At 47.2% G+C, this 19,156-nt stretch overlaps 1 long non-coding RNA gene across 2 annotated transcripts; it reads left to right on the top strand.

The window, feature by feature from the left end:
- Positions 1 to 4,155: 4,155 nt before the first annotated feature.
- On the top strand, positions 4,156 to 9,533 carry LOC123607966. 2 transcript variants are annotated; one of them, XR_006717012.1, is made up of 3 exons: positions 4,156 to 7,890; positions 8,651 to 8,735; positions 9,104 to 9,533. It is a non-coding gene; the product is annotated as an uncharacterized LOC123607966 (long non-coding RNA). The 2 variants fall into 2 exon arrangements; XR_006717013.1 differs by having other exon boundaries at positions 4,156 to 7,757.
- The last annotated feature ends 9,623 nt before the right edge of the window (positions 9,534 to 19,156 follow it).

Genomic DNA, 19,156 nt, shown 5'->3' on the forward strand with positions numbered 1-19,156 from the left:
TTGTTCTTTTGTGGTTGGGGTGGGATGAGTGGAAGCAGGGTGGTTCTGCCCCACTGCTTCCAAGATTCTTCTCTACCTTCTCCTTGTAATGGTGGTCCGGTGTCCAAGAACACTGAATTCAGAGAAGCCCAAAAGATGGGACAGCTAACATGAGCATTCCTGTGCGGTTCCTGCGGGGCGCCTTCCATGAGCATTGCCCATGCCAACAAAAAGGGGGAGGGGGCATCTCCTTGGCTTGTTGCCCTCTAGATAGGGCCGACTTGACATTCCAACACCTTGGCTCTGTGGACTAAGTCCTTCAGAGCCTGCAGGCAGAGCCTCTTCCCTTAAAGCTTGATCTTATTAGTGGAAGAATTCTTAGCTCTGAAAAATACACATGTCTCGGCAGGTGTGCAAATTGGCCATGAGACTCTGCAAATGAAAACACACCCGTGAAGGGGGCTACGTGACCGCAGGCCGAGAGGCCCGACTGCCTGTCTGGGTACAATCTGCAACTTGGTCTTTGCCCGAAGACCCCTAATACAGTGTGTAGTCTTAATTTGTCTTCCCTAAAACCTCTAAAATCGTGCAGAAACCATGTCCCTCAATAATCTCTCTGTTGAATCATGATGCTCTCTTGGATTACAGAATTTATGCAAAGAAGACGCCGGTCCTTCAAATCTCTGGTTACCCACATGAGTCAGGAACCACAGGGTAACCCACCATTCTCCCAAATCCCGAGTTGGTTGTACAGGGTTTTTGTTTTTTGCCTGTAATCTCTTAAACATAGCTTTACCCACCTCAGTACAAATAATGTCAATCTGCCACGATGACCAACTGAATCAGAAAAAGGAGGGAGAGGTGAGAGAAGAGGAAAATAATCACAGCTAACAGTCACTGGGAGCTCAGTGTGCGCGAGTCCATGCTAAGTAGCTTATGTGCACGGCTTCACGAATACACATAACCTGTGTGCACAGGCTTTGTATCTTTGTTTTACAGAAGAAATTGAATCCCAGACTGAACTTGGGGACTGAACTTACCCCAAGGTCACACAGAGAATCAGGGGTATAGGATTAAAGGCCCTCTGACCTGAGAGCTTTAGGCTTAATCATTATGCTTCATATTCTTAAGCACTTTGGATTCTGGAGTTGAAATGAAAGTACACATAAAACTTATGTAAACTGGCATGACTAAATATATTACAACATGTAAGGCAGCCCTCCAGAGGAAAAACAACAACCCAGATTTTAGTGTCTGCCCACTGTTGTGGTGTAAATATTCTCACTGTGGTTGATTCAAGCTGCCGATGGTTTGGTACCCAGCTTTTACAATCCCTGCACATGGCTGACTAAATGTGTACAAGGAGGGGGTGCTGATGCAGGTGTAGGAGATTTGGGTCCTGGGATCTACTGCCTCCTTACTTACATGCCGCTGTAAGTGAGACTCCATCTTTCTGAGCTTCAATTTTCTCCCTCACTTGTAAAACAAAAAGATGAAAGAATAAATTGCCTCCATATATATATATATATATATATATATATATATATATATATATTTTTTTTTTTTTTTTACGCCTTAGGAAGGGTCTATCTAATGTGAGTTGGCGGTTTGGAAAGTATGGTGTGTTCTTTTAAATGTGAAAATGGGGAATGTGCTAGTCATTAGAAAGGTCACTTTTGAGAGGAAACACCATTTCAAGTTTAATGAAATTCAATAAATACAGTCATCTATTCTCCTTCCCACCCCTTTATCTTGTCTCGGCTCTTCCTGAACTTGTTTTCTTATTGGACAAAAGTCGGACCAGAGACAATCGGAGTCACTTTGTAATTTCACTTTGGAGGGATTTTGATTTTCCAAGGCAAGAGTTCTTAAGCTAGAATCTTTAATACAATTAGTTTCCTTTATAATCCTATTTATTGTATTGCATATGCGTGTAGAAGCATGGAGAAGCGATCCCAAGACTTCTAGAGAGTGGATGGCAGAAGAAAAAAAAGTGCACGTATCAGAGTGGAGATTTCCGGAGAGCTTAGGAACAGACTTTTTTCCTCGTCTAGGCTGGGGACGGCAGAGGGCTAGCCAAGGCAAGCAGGGTCACCACCTCACTGGCCTCATCGTGCCAAATGCAAAGCAAAATGAAATGTGTGCTTTAGATTTCTGAATACCTGAAACGAAGGGAGATTTAGTCATTAAACACATACAGGGCTTTGACTGACCACACACCCTTTCTAAAATTGCTATGTAGGTTTTAAGTCAGTATTTGTGGTTGAGAATTAGTGTTCTTTTAGTCCTTGGGAGCACGATAATCTGCAAGGAAAGCTTGCTGTTCTCATGGTGGAACCCTGGATGTCTCTGAGCTTTCTTCTCTAACCGGGAGACGTCTCTCGGCATTCTGTCTTTCCTTCTGCAAATACTGAAGAGGCACCCCTTGCCAGGCAGAGAGAAAGCACTGGGGCCATCAGGGTGACTGTGTCATGCCCCTGCCCTCGAAGAACTCTCAAGTCCACCGAGGAGGATACTAGGTCAACAAAAAGTCTCAACACAAGGCGGCCGGCACTGCAAGAGAGGAAGGAACAAGGCGCCGTGGGAGGGTGTGACTACCGCGTGTAACTAGACTGTCCCCGTTACAGATATGTGGGTGTGTCATAACCATGTAGATTTTCTCCGTTAAAATCATTTCCTTTTTGGGGCGCCTGGGTGGCTCAGTCGGTTGGGCGTCCGACTTCGGCCCAGGTCATGATCTCACGGCCCGTGAGTTCAAGCCCCGCGTCAGGCTCTGTGCTGACAGCTCAGAGCCTGGAGCCTGTTTCCGATTCTGTGTCTCCCTCTCTCTCTCTGACCTTCCCCCATTCATGCTCTGTCTCTCTCTCTGTCTGTCTCAAAAATGAATAAACGTTAAAAAAAAATTAAAAAAAATCATTTCCTTTTTGGGTTTCCTGGGTGGCTCAGTCAGTTGAACATCGGACTTCAGCTCAGGTCATGATCTCATGGTCTGTGGGTTCGAGCCCCACCTCTGGCTCTGCACTGGCAGATTCTCTCTCTCTCTCTCTCTCTCTCTGCCCCTCCTTTACTCTCTCTCTCTCCTTCTCTCTCTGCTCCTCCCCCCCCCTCAAAAATAAATACATAAACTTAAAAAAATCATTTCCTTTTCATTGATTTGTACAGGATGTTAACAGCACAGAGAGGCAAACTGAAGCCCTCGTTTTTATCTTTTCATTCTTGCAGTCAACTATAATATGCACCGTATGAATTTACAAACAACAGATTCACACATTGCAAAACAGGAGTGCATTTCATCTTTAATCGGTCGTTCCCAATCTTGGGCACACGGTGTAATTAATCGCCTGGGACGCTTTTTAAAAATACCAACGCTTGAGTCTCTTTTCCTCAGTGGGCAAGGACCTGAGAGAAATCACGAGCAAAGGTGGGATGCCCTAGATGCCAGGGAGAGATGCTGCTGGCGTCTCTCCCGCCTGCCCCAGGGCCCCACACAGACCACCCACACTCACAATGCGTGCTGGCTTGAGGAGATTCGAGGCTGAGCCTTACCTACGCCAAGGGGAGGTCAGCCCCACGGGCACAGATCTGCCCTATGGTGAAGGAGAAGGCCTCCTTGCCCCTCGGAAATGAATTAGTGCTTGAAATGCCACAATTGATAGCCATAACTTTGCTGGAAGTTTTATTTTCCTCAAAATGATGAATGTCTCCGAAGAAGGACGCTAAACCCGATTGGTTATTTGTATCCTTTGGGGCTCATCACCTGGTAACAAATTCTGAAACAAGGGAGCAAAGGCCAACTTAAGAGGTTTGGATCCTCTAATGAGAGTCTGGGAAGGAAAGAGCTATGTTGGGCTCAGTGCACGTAGCAGCCCTCAGCTGGGGCCACAGCTCCTCCCACCAGCCCACCGCCTCCAAGTAGAATCAGTCCTTCAGGGGCGCCTGGGTGGCGCAGTCGGTTGAGCGTCCGACTTCAGCCAGGTCACGATCTCGCGGTCTGTGAGTTCGAGCCCCGCGTCGGGCTCTGGGCTGATGGCTCGGAGCCTGGAGCCTGTTTCCGATTCTGCGTCTCCCTCTCTCTCTGCCCCTCCCCCGTTCATGCTGTGTCTCTCTCTGTCCCAAAGATAAATAAAACGTTGGAAAAAAAAAAAATTAAAAAAAAAAAAAAAAAAAAAAAGAATCAGTCCTTCATTTAAGTACTTATAGTAATTCTGGTTTTGATACTCGTAGTATTCCTAATACAATAATTCTGTAATTACACGGATGATGTGTTTTTCATCTAGGTTTGGCCTTCTGTTTGTTTCCAGGGGGGTTCATGTCAACACAACCAGATGAGAAGGAGGCAGAAAAATAAAATTCCTAAGACACAAAGAGGGAAAAAACAAAACAAAACCCTGCTGAATCCTGACCAAGTGCCTAGCATAGGCCCATGGAGCAATCCCCTGTACGCTATTCGCACCACAGGGACGCGTCACTGTGGCTCAGAATGACAAGCACCTGTCCTCGGAGAGGCTGGCCCATGGATTGAAGCACTTAGCACATTCTGAGTGCTCTGTAAACGCGGAGGGTATGAGATGATCTTCAGAGGATGTCTCCTCAGAGGAAGGTGCTATGCAAATACTAGCATTGTTATTCTTCTAGCACAAATTTATAATTGACTTTCTGTTAAACATTGCAGCAAGTTAAATTAATTCAGGATGATTACAGTCATTAAACAAATGCCTGGTAATGACTGCTTTCTTCTTTCGGCATTCCTCAAACCACTGGGGTAATACCATATAAGGCTTTGGCTCCATTGTCAGATTAATTGCGATGCACAACCCGCGGTTCGTAACCGCGCATGCGCACTGCTTTCTAGCAACCGGACCGTGATTTAGGGTTACTGGCTGATCTCCTTCACCTCCGAGATCTTCCTATCGCTCTTGCCTTTTGGTTAGGTACAATTTATGGGTTCACTACAGCATACAAGTGGCTTAAGGCAACTTCTACCTGTTTAAAAAAAAAAAAAAAAGGAGGAGAAGAAGAAGTTGTGCTTTTAAGATCAAAACGCGGGGCAGGAATTCTCCCCCATTGACTCATCTGATGCCGGAGCCAACCAACACGATAGGGGCAGTGACGATTTGCAGCCTCTTTGCGCCTCGGGACGGTCACGCCAAGAATCACCTGGCATCTCACAGCAAGCAGGACAGAAATGGTTAAGTCCCCAAGGCTGCGAGTAAAACACTGTGCCCGAGAGCAAAGCGACGGGAGGTGTCCCCTGGCAGGTGTGGACGCACAAAGGCGGCCCTCCTTCAGCCAGGCGGTGCATTCGAGGTCATCTGACCGGTGCCCCACCCTGGAGACTGGCCTGACTCCGCGGAGGCCCCTGCGTGATAACACCCTGCGAGTCAGCTGACGGCCGCGTCAGAGCCCCTGCCTCTTTGCACGCTCACGCCTGCCGGAGCCCGGCTCCTGCAGCCTCCTAGCCGCAGTGCAGCAAAGCCGAGGCCGCCAGCTAGGCACAGGGTGCCGTCCTGCTGCCACCACTCAGCATGCCTTACGCGAGGAGTATTTACCTTTGGCTTAGCCAGGAGCAGAGAAGCAGTCTGAATGTGCACGGGGGCTTCTAAGTTGGCAGCGTGAATCTGCAGCAGAGCGGGTACTGCCGGGAGCCTGGTGGCCACACTGCCCCTCGTGGAGCGCGGCTGGGTCCCCGTCCCCTGCGGGCGCGGCCTGGGGGCGCGGCTCAGGCTCAGGCCGCGCTGCTAGACCCGCAGGAGTAAAGGCTAGGACAAAGGAGACGATGCTGGCCGTGGTCCGGCCGGCCGGGGCCCGTGCAAGGCTCGTCCACCCAACCGAAGCCAGGGGACAGTTGAGGCTGGTCACAGGGGCTGCCGCGGGTCCCCCCTCCTCAGTTAGAACACGGTGTCAAGGAGGAAACCAGACTCACTGACCTAATTCAATCCCAGTCCTCTCTGGATGCGGGGACGGCTGCCGAATAGCAGTGACACAACCAGCCATCAGTGGAGAATTACTGTGAGTGCAGCCCGAGACAAGGACAGCCTGATTCCGGTCATCTGATGGCTTCTTCTTATTTTCCTAACTAAGCGTGCTCGCCAGAGCACACAGTTGTGTGCATGAGCCTGCCTTGTGTGCGGTCTGCGTCTGCTCTGGTTGGAAATCAGGGTGCCAGGCGAGCCCGCCTTCGTGCTGGCTCCTCTCTGCCGCTAGGAAGGGGCAGGCAGACAACAAAGAAGGAAGCAGAAAGCATCACTTTGTCTTCACTCGTGATGCTGGCGGGACATAACTTCTTCGCAGTGATGCCCTCCCGTGTGCCTGTGTGTGCGTGTGTGTGCGCGCGTGTCTGAATCCATCTAATCGAGGAGCCTCACAGATACCATCGTGGATGTGGCTTTTAATGATCTGGAGGAGAAAAAAAAAAAAAAAAAAAAAAAGGCAGCCCGTGGAGCCGGCCGCACGTTTAGGTGATTGCCAATTCGAAATACTTTGGTTTGTGAAGCCCGGCCCTGAGGGACCAGCTCGGTAACTGAGAAAGAGATCGTAGATAAAGAAATAAAAATGACAAGCGTAATAATGCAGGCTCTGCGAGAAGGCTGTCAGAGCGTGAGTTCATGGATGGCAATTTCACCAGGCTGAGACTGAATAATTCATAGATTGAAATTACCCTGCTTTTCACCTTTCCATTTAAGCCGGCATGATCTGAATCTCTAATAAATGTTCGAGATAAAGTAAAACGCCAATTTGAATCTGAAGAGCTTTTAAAACCAGATGCGGCACCCCGAATCTTTCGGTATCTTTCACAATTATCCTGTGAGGACCGCACTTCATCACGAAGCAGGGAAAATCACTGTGATTACAATAGCAACAATAGAAGGCCGCCAAACGAGCTCTCATTTACCTAATTTGCTAAGACTGACTGTGTGCTGTGAATGCCCGTTGTGAGTCACCTTGCCTCACACCCGTGGATCTGCCTCGCGCCGGAACAGAAGCGAGGCGGTGCGTGGAATAAATTCCCGAACTCTGAGAGCCTAGCAGAGGGCTCTCTCTTGGGTTGCAATGCGTCTTTGGTTTGTGTTTTTGCGTTCTTCCCCACCCCCCGGTGCTTACACTCCAAGTGCCTGTTTGGGAGAAGTGGTGAGCCTGTGGTGGACTGGGGGGTGATGCCTTGATGCGGGACGGCACAGACTTGTTCATTTACATACCCCCTTCGCTTGAACGTATACCCGCATGCGTTTACTAGAAGGGAGGAAAGATTCTGTTTGGGGGGAGTGGCTTAAAAATGCAGCCCAGATGAAGGCTAGGTCTTTGTTTCCTCCTCGAAACCCCTGTCTGCTCTCAGGTGAGAGATCTTTTCAGGAAACCACAGTCCTGGTGTGATGTGTTAAAAACCTCTCAGCTCGAAAAGGGGCTCCCGAGACACATCCACTAATCAGTCTGTGCAGCTTGTATTAAAAGCACGTATTTCCAACTGAGTGATTAAATGAAGCTTTCTTTGGCTGTGGCTGTGTCTGCTGGCCTTCCAGTGGAGTCTAACCTAAAGAGGGCTCTTTCTGACAGCCTGCACGGTCCATGTCAGGGCAGCTGTGCCCCCGCGAGAAGGAGGCAGGGCTCAGAGAGCCTGGCCGGAGAACGGACGTTGTGCCGTCATTCAAGAGGCCCGGCGACCCCCAGAGTTTTACTCTCAGGGGCATGAAGACAGTGTGTGGGTTCTTGCGGAGTCAAGTGATTTAAGTTTGATGAGCTAAGGCAGGGTTTCTGAGGGATGACGGTCCTTGGGGAGGAAGGTAGGTTTGAAACGTAACCTGTCTAATATTGTTGAGTGCTCTGCTTGAGACCCTGAGCTCTGATATGCTTCTTAATCCATCATGGTGGCTTTGGCCCTTCCCATACACCCCCAAATACCTTTGTCAGAAGGAGGTAAGTCGTATTTCTAATCATTAGTCTGATTATGTTCTTCTCGTCTGCTTTCGGGGGGAATATGTTTTTTTTTATGCTATACTTTCCACGTACTGTTATTCTCACCACCCTCAGGATAACTAACAACTTTTTTCCCTGTGTTTTTTCTCTAAATATAAATGAAAATATAGCATTTTAAAAGGTGATTTAAATATGGTGTCTCTTCCCTTTATGTAAATACGTTCAAGGTTCTAATGCTTTTCAAAGGAAAGGGGGAAATGGTTTTACTTAGGAAATAATTTTTTTTAAATCGTAAGCAACTCACTAGATATCAATTATGTTACCATATTGTTTTCTTTAGATAACTCACATTTCTAATACGGAACCCATTATTCTTATCTTTCAAGAAAGAGGCTGTTAGTGACAAAGGGCTTTTCACAAACCCGCACTGTCTCTGGGCCAGTGTTTTCTTTTTTATTAAAACAGAGTCTTGATGCTCTGTAAAGGGTTTTTCATTTCTGCACTTTAAAGCTCTTTAATAGTCAAAGTTTGAACAGGGTAATCATTCAACAAACTGGTTTATGTGTCTGATATTTAACTAATGCAGGTATACTAAAATGATCTAAGTATAATTGGAAATCAGACTTTGTTACCTTTTGGGGCTCAGAAACATAATGAGTTTCACTTGATAAAAACAGCAAATTTGAAGCTCGTAGTTTTCTGATTTAAGTATGTATCCTTTATATTCTTGGGAAAGGAGGTGTTTCTTTCATTTTTTCAGGATGCAGGTGCCTATCGTGCGTTAACGCTATCGTGTGTTAGTGCTTGATGATCCTGCAATTTACTGGTTTTGCCACAAGAAACAGGTAAAGAGCTGTACACAGCTAAAAATCTCGAACTCCAGTCTTTCCCCAAAATTGGATTTTCTTTTCAAACTCTGTTTAAGTAATTGAAATTGTATATACATCATGAAAACAAATGAGTTCACTAGATAACTTTTCATCTATTATTGACAATTCACTCATTGTCTATGGATGCATCTTACCTAGAATGCTCTGGACAAGCATCACATAGGTGAAAAAGACTACAAGGGTAAGTACACTTGCAGGTGACTTGAAAAATAATCAACTCTGGAAGTATACCGTTAGGGCTTAACTTGGGTGAATCTCAGACAATCATGGCTCAACACTATTTTGTAGTGCTTTCTCTGGGTTCTTTTTTTTTTTTTTTTTAGGTGGGCATGAGAAAGACAAGCGAAAAGTTAACCCCTCCCCCCCCACTTCTAACTGCCCGTCACTATGGAGCATCAACTGTAGTTACAAGGAGTGACTTGAGATTTAAACACCCAGAAGCACACTCGTAGAATCCAGCAAACTGCCTTGTGCTTTAAGACGGAATGGGTATCATAGACACAGAGAACACATCGGCGGTTACTAGAGGGGTGGGCAAGATGGGTGGTGATGGATGGCAACTAGACTTTTGGTGGCGATCACTTTGTAGTTCATACAGACGTCAAATTATAATGTCGTATACCTGAAACTTACATAATGTTATGTACCATTTTTTTTATCTTAATAAAAAACCTAACTATATAAACTAAGTAAAAAAAGAATGTATAAATTTTACCACTTAATCACTGAAGTCTTTTCTGGACATTCGTGTATTTAATTTTATTTACTTATTTACTTTAACATTTGTTTTTGAGAGAGAGACAGACAGAGCATGAGCAGGGAGAGGGGCGGAGAGAGAGGGAGACACAGAATCCCAAGCAGGCTCCAGGCTCCGAGCCGTCAGCACAGAGCCCGACGTGGGGCCTGAACCCACAAACCGTGAAATCGTGACCTGGGCTGAAGTCAGACGCTCAACCGACTGAGCCGCCCAGACACCCCTGTGTGCTATCTTTTTAAAGAGTCTCTTCTCTCCAGAAAGAATCTTTCCAACATTTTAGTATGCAAATTTGCAAACACAGAGAAAAGCTGAAAATGTGTAAATACCCTTATACCAAGACTCTGTAAATAATACTTTTCTGGACTTGCTTGGCCACATACATATCCAACAACCCACCTCTTTGTCCATCCATCAATCCATCTTAGTGTTTTGATGCATTTCAGAGTAAGTTGCAGACGTCAGTACACTTGGCCGCTAAGGATATGCCTGCTGAAGTGTTTAACTAGAATTCAACATTTGTTTATAGAGCTTTCCTTTAAGTAAAATTTACATATGATGAAGAAAGATGGGCACCTGGCTGTCTCAGTTGGTGGAGTGTGTGACTCTTGATCTCGGGGTTGTAGTTTCGAGCCCCATATTGGGTGTGGAGATGACTTAAAAATAAGATCTTCAAGGGGCGCCTGGGTGGCTCCGTCGGTTAAGCACTGATTTCGCCTCAGGTCATGATCCCAGGGTTGTGGGATTGAGCCCAGCGCTCATCGTGGAGCCTGGTTAGGATTCCCTCTCTCCCTCTCTCTCTCTCTGTCTCTCTCTCTCTCTCTCTCCCTCCCCCCCTCTGCTGCTCTCCCCTGCTTACATGCTCTCTCTCTCTCAAAAATAAATAAAATCTTAAAAAAATTATATATGATGAAGCAAGAATTTGGAAGGACAGTGTACTGTTTTTTCTTAAAAGGCAGTAACAGTTTCTTTAACATGATGCACGGTTTGATGCAAACCCCAGTGACGCTGTGATTTAACTTGGAATGTACAAAGCCCACATCTATGGTGGAAGGAAGCGGGCTCTTCCCAGTCTCCGTCTCCGTCGCCAGGCGAACTTTCACCCACTGTGCCTGGTGAACACGGGTAACGCGGCATCACTATCAGGATGGAGGGGGTGTCGGGGCACTCATAATTAAGTTCCAGGGTTGATTTCTGTTCTTGGATAAGTTTTCCCGTCTCTCTCCTGCAGGTGAGTGGTGACCCATGCCCCTTGAACAATCACCACCTACCTGCCCTTCCACGTGGGCTCTTCTCTGCCTCTCCCTCTGCTCCCCTGTGTGTCCCACTCAGTCTCCTCTCTGCCATGGTCCCCCAACTCTTAACTATTTTTTTGCCTCAGAACAAGGGAACGAATCTCATCATTTTGCAAGTGATTCTACGGCATCAGGGAAATTCTTACCGAAAGCAAAAATAGAGAGTTGAGGAATCACAAGAACTCTTCAAAGGATTAGTTTCTCTTGGTCTTAATAATAAAAATGAGTCAAGGATTGCCCTCTCAAGGCCTCTTCACGACTTCACCTCTTGGATCCAGCCTTGCGGATGAGATTCCGCCGTTCTTCTCCTAACTGAGCCCTAGACCAAGCCTCTCTAAGATTTGCACTGGTAGGGATGAAGGCTCCTGCTGTGCTTCCAAAGTCTGCCACGTTTTGTAGACCACAGCGTCCGGTCACTAGTTCTGGTCCATAGCATCTCCTTTCAATAGTCACACAAGGTCTTCTGCCCTCGGCCCCGCCCCTTGGTGGGGGTGCAGGGATTGTCAAAGCTTTTTTCCCCAGGCTTTGGTCCACCTCCCCATGTCAGTCACTTTCTAGGTGGCTTCTCCCTCAGGCCATCTTTCTTCATTGGGTTCAGCATGCTTAAAGCTTCCATTAGATATTAAAGATATTCAATAGTTCAGGCTGGGACTGTCTTTTTTTAAATTTTTAATGTTTATTTATTTTTGAGAGAGAGAGGAGGAGGAGGAGAGAGAGAGGGAGAAACAGAATCGGAAGCAGGCTCCAGGCTCTGAGCTGTCAGCACAGAGCCAGACGCGGGGCTCGAACTCACCAACCGTGAGATCGTGACCTGAGCCGAAGTCGGAGGCTTCACTGACTGAGCCGCCCAGGCGCCTCAAGGCTGGGTCTGTCTTTGGCTGGGATTCCACTGATGTGCCTGTTTTGTTAAAGTACTAATTGGTTCTAATGGACTGGTTAAGAGGCTCTATAGTACGACAAACCTGGATTGTAATCTGTGTTGTGACTCTACCAGCAGCATGACTCCGGGCCAAGTTAAGGAAGCATTCTGAGCTTCACGTCCTCAAAAATTTGCTAAGTGTTTGGCGGTGCTTGGCAGCTACTTTGTATTCACCACATGTCAGCGCCATCATCATCTCAACAGAAGGCGCCATCATCCTAGAACTCAACTGGCCCTCCTTCCACCAGGGCTATTTAATCGATCCCAGCAGGGACATCCGGCTGGCTCTGTAGGTAGGGCGTGTGACTCTGGATCTCACGGTTGTGAGTTCAAGCCCCACACTGGGTGTGGAGCCTAATTAAATAAATTAATTAAATAACTAACTACATAATAATAAAGATTTTTTTAAACGCCCTAATTAAAAAAAGGAAATAGATACTAGCGGACTGCCTTCTCTCCTTGTGTCCAAATTTGCTCCTCTTGAGGGACCTCCTATTAAGGTTCTCTTTTTTTTTAAGGTCTAAAAATGCCCCCAGCTTTTAGCTCAGTGTGATACAGAATCAACCAATAGAACTCACTGAAGGCTTAGCTGGAGGAAGATCAGAGGTAGCATCACGGAAGATTAACTTTCTGCCACATCATCTCCTAATCCTTTCCATCCCACAAAACACAGCAGATGACTGAGGATATTCCAGAGAAATACAGCCTTTAGACGCAGCAGGAGGGGCCGCTGCCCCGGGCCCACACTTTTTTTTTTTTTTTTTCAACGTTTATTTATTTTTGGGACAGAGAGAGACACAGCATGAACGGGGGAGGGGCAGAGAGAGAGGGAGACACAGAATCGGAAACAGGCTCCAGGCTCTGAGCCATCAGCCCAGAGCCCGACGCGGGGCTCGAACTCACGGACCGCGAGATCGTGACCTGGCTGAAGTCGGACGCCTAACCGACTGTGCCACCCAGGCGCCCCAGGGCCCACACTTTTGAGAGCTGCACTCGGGGGGCCCAGATTTGCCCCTTTGTTGTCATTCCCTGTTACAGGCTTCCCCACAGGATGAGAAGTCAGTGCGTCAAGGGGACGTGTCCACCCAGAGCCTGTGTTTTACCTTGCACCTACAGCACGCATCCTGGAGTCTGAATCCCCACCCAGACATTGCTGCGCCCCAGGGCCTGCGTGGCTGAGTGAGCCGTGCTGCTAGCTCAGGCACTGGTAGGCCTCGGAGGTGAGCAGAGGAGGCCGGGGGGAGCAGCTTCATGGGGGTCGGATACCCACAGGTGTGGGAGAAGCCTCTTCTAATGCCACAAAGAGCTGGGAGTGGGCAGAGGAGGGAGTCAGGCCAGAGCCGGCCAACCACATTCTGGGATGGACGCCAGAGCAGGGGAGGATCCCAAGGTCCGTTCTGGCCTTGCGTTTGTCAAGGTGAGAGAGCAGACTCTATTTTATTTAACAACACGTTGGCTTGATTTGTACCTTTTAGATATTTGGAGGCACGGTATAGAGGCCACCTGAACTCCTGCCTAGGCCCTGCAAATGCTGGGGCAGGCCAGAACCTGAGCTAGTTTTTGGAGGTCTCTGTTCTCCAAAAGCCTGACTGGTTGGTAGTTGTTGCACTGGTGGGCAAATAAATTTTTACTCACAATGCCAAGGGAGGAAGGCTGTTACCCACTGAAGTCTGGCCAGCCCATTCTTCAGTTGAAGTTTTTAATCCAAAAAATTTTAAGTTAGTCAATGCCAGAAGTATGAAAGTTTCATTTTGTATTTGCATATGTTCTACCAAGTGAAATAGGTCTTTCTCTCTCCTGGCAAATCGAAGAGGTAAACAGTGCTGGTGGTGTTTTCATTTTGTTTTGTTTTGTTTTTTACCCGACCTAGTCCAAAAGCCAGCAGTCGGCTGAATTAGACGTGCGACCACAAGGATTGCCATATGGAAGGACACGGACTGAAAGGGGCTATTTTACTGGGCCAGCTAAAGACGTGGTCTCTGTTCCATCGCCCTGAAGTCAATATTCAGTACTGAATAGGTGACTTTAAAGATTTGTTTTAATGTTTTTTATTTGTTTTGAGAGACAGAGAGAGGGAGAGAGAGAGTGGGGGGGGGGGTAGAGGGGGACAGAGAGAGGAAGAGAGAGAGAATCCTAAGCAGGCTTCTCACTGTCAGCACAGAGCCCGATGCAGGGCTTGAACTCATGAACCATGGGATCATGACCTGAGCCGAAACCAAGAGTTGGATGCTTAACTAACTGAGCCACCCAGGTGTGCCCCATATAGGTGACTTTGAAACAGAGAAGTTAAGAAATTAATATATGATAGGAGAAGAGTCATTATTTCAGAAAATAAAACCTGGTGTGAATAGGATCATTTTCTGAATTGGATTTCTGTAAGAAATTTCAGGAGACAGAGAGGAAGAGACTTGAAGTCTGGGCAGGGAACGTGCCTGGGACCGAGCAGGGGTTTTGCACACAGCACATGGCAGACATTGTCATTTAGTTCGGCAAAGCACAGCACACGGGCTAACAGAGCCTGTGGCCAGACAGCGAGGGTTTGAATCCTGGTTTGTTTTTTTTTTAATGTTTGTTTATTTTGAGAGAGAGAGAGAGAGAGCAGGGTAGGGGCAGAGAGAGTGGGGGAGAGAGAATCCCAAGCAGGCTCCGTGCTGTCGGCACAGAGCCAGACGCGAGGCCTGATATCATAAACCCGTGAGGCCGGGACCTGAGCCAAAATCAAGAGTCAGAGGCTTAACGGACAGAGTCACCCAGGCGCCCCTGAATCCTGGTTTTGTAGCTTCCTATCCATGGGACCTCTGATGAGTTTGAAACCTTTCTTTGTTTCTCAGTTTCCTCATACACAAAGCAGGGATGACAGTGCTCTCCTTGTAGGGCAGGAGTGAGGATCAGCTCAGTTAATATTTGCAGAAACACTTAGGAGAGTGGCTGGCATGTAGCAAGGCATTTGTTGAGTAACATTAAAAACGCAAGATGAAGAAATGAAAGTCCAAAGAGACGACCGACTTATTTTTAATCACACAGTGAATAAAAGACCCACCATCCAACACATACTCAAGCATCAGGCCTATTTCTGAAAGCTGCACATCGCCCAGGAGTTGACGTTGGCCAGACTCAAAATGATATTTGTGTCACTTACATTTCCAAAGGAGACACTAAAAACAACCTAAAAAAATACTACAGTACAGCTATCCTGATAAAATTTGAAGTTTTGTCCTACCTCTTCTGTATTTTGCTTTTCACAGTGTCATTCCCTTTCCAAGTTAACCTCTTATGCCCAACCAAGAAGTCTGTCAAGATCGCTCACTGCCTCACTTGCGTTAACTACTCCAGAAAAAGGGCCAGTGCCATGCGTGTGTGCACACACACGCACACACACACACACACACACACACACACACACACACCACTGTACCGTGCAGTGTCATTACAAACGTAATACAAATAGAGGCGACTGGGTGGCTCAGTTGGTTAAGCATCCAACTCGGGTCACGATCTCGTGGTTTCATGAGTTCAAGCCCCATGTTGGGCTCTGTGCTGGCAGCATGGAACCTGCTTGGGATCCTCTCTCAATCTCTCTCTCTCTCTCTCTCTCTCTCTCAGTCTGCCCCTCCCCCATTGGTGCTGCCTCTGTCTCTCCCAAAATAAATAAGTAAACCTAAAGAAAAGTAATACAAGTAGATAAAAGGAATTGAAAAAATGCACAGAAGCGTAAAGAGGAAAATAAACCTCAACCATAATCCCACTCCTCTTGAGATCAGCACTGTTGTGTGTGTGTGGAAACAAAGTCTAAAGACTGGATTTAAATTGCATACTCTTCTCTGTAACCTTTTTTAAACAAGTCCATAAAGAGTATTTTTCCAAATCACTGAAACAGTTTTTAAAAACAGAGCCCTTTAATCGCTGTGTATTATTCTAATATACAGTCCTTTCAGTGGGAATTTAAGTTTTTCCAGATTTTTACTAGTATGGATGTAATTGAATGACATTAAAGGTTTAATATGGTAGAATTCATGGGGACATAAAGTAGGCCTGTTTTCTCGGCTGTAGGTTCGTTACAAAGCAACAGAGGTCCTCCCTTCTCTTCCCAAGGACCCACGGAGCGCTTTGAGTTGGGGCCATCTGGACTTTCCTTGGTCCCAGGAGCAAGTTAACAGGCCTCTGCTTTCAAAAGTATTTGCTCAAGAAGGAAAGTCAACTGAAGTCCAATAAACTAAGAGTCCTAGATAGAAAATGATTAAAGGTGTTTTTTTGGTTGTTTTCTTTTTAAGTTTATTTTTGAGACAGAGAGAGACAGAGCATGAGCAGGGGAGGGGCAGAGAGAGAGGGAGACACAGAATCTGAAGCAGGCTCCAGGCTCTGAGCTGTCAGCACAGAGCCTGAATCAGGGTTTGAGCTCATGAACCATGAGATCATGACCTGGGCCAAAGTTGGACACTTAGCCGATTGGGCCACCCAGGCGTCCCAAAGGTTTGTTGTTGTTGTTGTTGTTTTAATTAATTTATTTATTTTTTAAATTAAATTCAAGTTAGTTGCCATACAGAATATTCTTGACTTCAGGACTAGAACCCAGTGATTCATCTCTTACCTATGATACCCAGTGCTCACCCAGAAAAGTGCCCTCCTTAGTGCCCATCACCCATCTAGCCCATCCCCTGCTACCCCCTCCAGCAAGGGGTTGAAGGTTTTGAATTCCTAGAGCCCAGAGGGATAGGCCGGACCAGAAGCAGAAGGGTAGAATACTCTGCCATTGGGAACGAGGGGCAGATTCCTCAGGAGGGAAGGAATCCTCAGGACGCTGCTGGTGGTAGAGGGTAGCAGAGCTTTGGGTAGGGGTCTTGGGGAGACCGGGGACTCTTCTACAGTTACCCCTGTGGCTGAGTTTGATCCGGAGGGCTGTGAGGTCCGTGCAAGCCTAGATAATAAAACTCACAGGAAATACACCTTTCTTAAATTCCAGCACTGCCTAAACCCAAGGACTCTCCTCAATCCCAAAGGACCAGAAAAATGATTGACTGAGCTTCCCACCAGCCAAACTAGACTTAATTTGTTTAGAGAGAGTATGTGGTACCCAGGCATCAGGTGTACTTCATGACCGGGGCGCCTGGCTGGCTCAGAGGCTGTGAGTTCGAGCCCCGCGTTGGGTGTAGAGCTAATTAAAACAGAGGGCTAAGGTGGACTTCATGTCTGTTACTGAAATAACACTATTCTTATATGTGCAACTTAGTATGCCACATTATCTGCTTAGGATAAATTCCTACAAGTGAAATTACCATAAAAAAAAAACCCAGACAGTTTGAAGTTTTTTTTTGTATATACGGTGTCTTATTTATAAGTTTCTGTATTGCTGAGGTCCACTGATTCTGTTTATCCCACACAAAAGATTATTAAGGAAAGGAGGAAAAGCAAAATTAGCCAGGTTAATTGATCATTAAGTATAATCGACCATTAAGTATAAATTTCCATTTATAATCTCCCCGGTCCCAGAAGACTTCAATTACTGGGTTACTTTATTGAGAAGCCCAAGAGATAATCATTAAGTATTTAAGCAAAACAACACACATTGCCCTGGAGAGAAAGGGCTGTATACTTTATCAGTTATGCGGGCTGTCATGAAACGATCTAAAAGACTGGAAACAGACACTAGAATAACTAGAAGTAAATCTGAACCAACCCCCCACCCCCACCCCAGCCCCCGGGAAATGCTTAAAATCTCCGTATCTTCTCAGTGGTCCTAGGACAAAACCCAATTCCCTGGTAGCCATTCTAGTCGTAGGATGTTGGCCAAGTTGCTTAACTTGTCTGAGCCTCACCTTCTCCCTCCACAATGAATGGGTAACAAGGACTGACCTCACGGAGGAGGCAGGAGCATTAAAGAGTTGATACCCGTGATGAGCGAGAAAGGCGCTCTGCTCGTCGTGAGCTCTATGTGAATATGACCCTCATGAGCCCACAGCATGTCCCCCCTCCCCTTGCTCCAGGGTCATCTCTCCCTCACACTGGGCCCCAGTGTGTGTCATCCTCTGACCTTTCCACCATGTCATTTCTCTTGCCTTGGTGCATGTTGCTTTTCCGCCTGGAAGGACCTCCACCCCTTCTGTTCCTAGCAAATCCTATCGTCCCTCCAGATTTAGCTCCTGGGCAACCCCTCCCCCTGCAAAACCCCTTCAGTGTGAGCTGGGCACCCTTCTTACGTTCAGTTATGAGATTTAACAGAGTGTATTTTTTTTTAATTTTTATTTTATTTTATTTTTTTTTAACGTTTATTTATTTTTGAGACAGAGAGAGACAGAGCATGAATGGGGGAGGGTCAGAGAGAGGGAGACACAGAATCTGAAATAGGCTCCAGGCTCTGAGCTGTCCGCACAGAGCCTGACGCGGGGCTCGAACTCATGGACTGCGAGATCATGACCTGAGCTGAAGTCGGCCGCTTAACCGACTGAGCCACCCAGGCACCCCTAGCAGAGTGTATTTTAACTGCCTGTTGCACTGTCGTATCCACCCCGGGGGTGAGCTCCCTTGAGCCCAGGGGGACACGCCATATTGATTGTCATATCCCCAGGGCCCAGCCCAGTGTGGCCCATCATAAACACTCAATCATGGTTGGCTAGATGACTACATTTGTCATAGGGTCACTGCGGGGGAAACGGGACTGCTCATGTTTGTAAAGTGTGTTCAATCATTTCCGCAAACATCTCATTTGATTTACATGGCACACACAAGCAGAGCTAATTCCCGCTTTTACCCATGTAGAAACTGAGGCCCAGGGTGCCGCCTGGTTCCTCCCGCCCCCTCCTGGCAGGCTGTTCTGGGCATTACACGCTCTGCCTCTCTGAAGCGGTCTCTAGAAGGCATTGCGTGTGCTTCTGCCTAAGGGCTGACGTCTCCCAGAAGGCTAGAAAGGGCAGCATATGTCCCTGAGACAAAGCAGCTGGATGTGGATGTGGATGTGGAGTGGGCTGATGGAGCAAAGGAACGCAGAAGACTGAACAGTTTGGGGAGGTGATTTGGGAAGGTGAAGGAAGGGGCTGGCTGACAGGCCCTGCCTCTGGGTTGGAGACGTGGACAGAGAGAACCTCTATCACTTCCACAGAAGGCTCTGGGCCAACAAAACCACGCAGGTCCTCTTTCCCCCATCGCCTGCCTCTTTAGGCCTCCAGAACTTTCAACCTGCCTCCGTGACTCTTGCCCATGGCCACATGGATGTGATTCAGGGTTTGCAAACCAAATGGAAATGGCTGCATGCCCTCTGTTCTCCAACTCCGAGGAACTTTCCACTCTGAGGCTGTGAGCAAGACCCCGCCAGTTCTCTGTCTCTGCTAACCCATCCTGCGGGCCTTGAGAAGATCGGTGGGGCAAGACAACCCACTCTTGACCTCAGCGGCATTTGTGTCTAAGAAGGAGGAAT

Source organism: Leopardus geoffroyi, chromosome B2, assembly GCF_018350155.1.
Source record: "Leopardus geoffroyi isolate Oge1 chromosome B2, O.geoffroyi_Oge1_pat1.0, whole genome shotgun sequence".
Classification (NCBI taxonomy): Eukaryota; Metazoa; Chordata; class Mammalia; order Carnivora; family Felidae; genus Leopardus; species Leopardus geoffroyi.